The 1,021-nt window shown below is 40.9% G+C and overlaps 1 non-coding gene across 1 annotated transcript; it reads right to left on the reverse strand.

The window, feature by feature from the left end:
* Positions 1–672: 672 nt before the first annotated feature.
* On the reverse strand, positions 673–779 carry LOC111825216. The gene has a single exon (XR_002828363.1). It is a non-coding gene; the product is annotated as a U6 spliceosomal RNA (small nuclear RNA).
* Between the last annotated feature and the right edge of the window lie 242 nt (positions 780–1,021).

The following is a 1,021-nucleotide window of genomic DNA, read 5'->3' on the forward strand; positions in this document are numbered from 1 at the left end:
GCATCTTCCAGATATTGAAATTAATTTTTCAACCTGCTTTGATATTTTTCCTAGCTTCCTTTCATTGAAAGCCTTCCAATTTTTATGTGATCTAAGATTACAATATCTTCCATTTTACAGCACTTCCTTATTTTAGATCCTGGATCATTCTTTGAAGGCATAGCCCATATTGTATAGCTCCTCCATTAAATAACCCTCCTAGGCTTGCCCTTCCCTCTCTGATCTAGTATATCACTCTAAGCCTGGTCTAGGACCCTCCCTCCATATGAACATTCATCCTTCTCATCCTGATCATGTTCTGCCTGTGAATGGGAGAAACAGTCAGCCTCTATGAACGTTACTTTTTGGATTCACATATCTCACCTTCTGATCTCTGAGTCTTTGCTTATCCTATTCTCTGTCAATACAGTAATGTCTAGTTCTTTCCCCAATTCCTCTTCCCACCACCTCTTCCAGTGAAATACACACATCAATCAAACTGCAGCACAAATACCATCTTCCATAGGCAATATTTCCTGTCTCTTGTTACCAAGATAGTATTTGCTTTCTTCCCTCTGTGAATCTCCATAACACTTTTTTCCCCCTGATTAATTACTACAACTCAAGTTCTCCAAGAAGAAGACTCTGGATATTAGTATAAAAGTTTTTTTTTAATTTAGATTTAATTGGTTGGAAAATATGGAACACTTCATGAATGTGCATGTCACCCTTGTGCAGAGACCATGCTAATCTCCCCTGTGTTGTTCCAATTTTAGTATATGTGCTGCTGAAGCAAGCACTTGCAAGGAATTATATTGGAGAGTTCTCTAGGGATCAACAGATCTGGGGAAGTGAAGGGAGTGGGATTGTGCAAAGGAAATGTTGGGTGGCCATGTTGTCCCTACAGGGGCCATAGCCAACGGCATGAGGAGCTCCGGAGCTGTGATGGCTCTTCAGAGTGGTTCTGAATTATTCCAACAGGGCCAAGAGCTTTACATCTCTCTCTCTACCAGTCACTGGAGGTGAAGACCTATGGCAAAGA

This window comes from Myotis lucifugus, unplaced genomic scaffold (assembly GCF_000147115.1).
Source record: "Myotis lucifugus unplaced genomic scaffold, Myoluc2.0 scaffold_17, whole genome shotgun sequence".
Lineage (NCBI taxonomy): Eukaryota > Metazoa > Chordata > Mammalia > Chiroptera > Vespertilionidae > Myotis > Myotis lucifugus.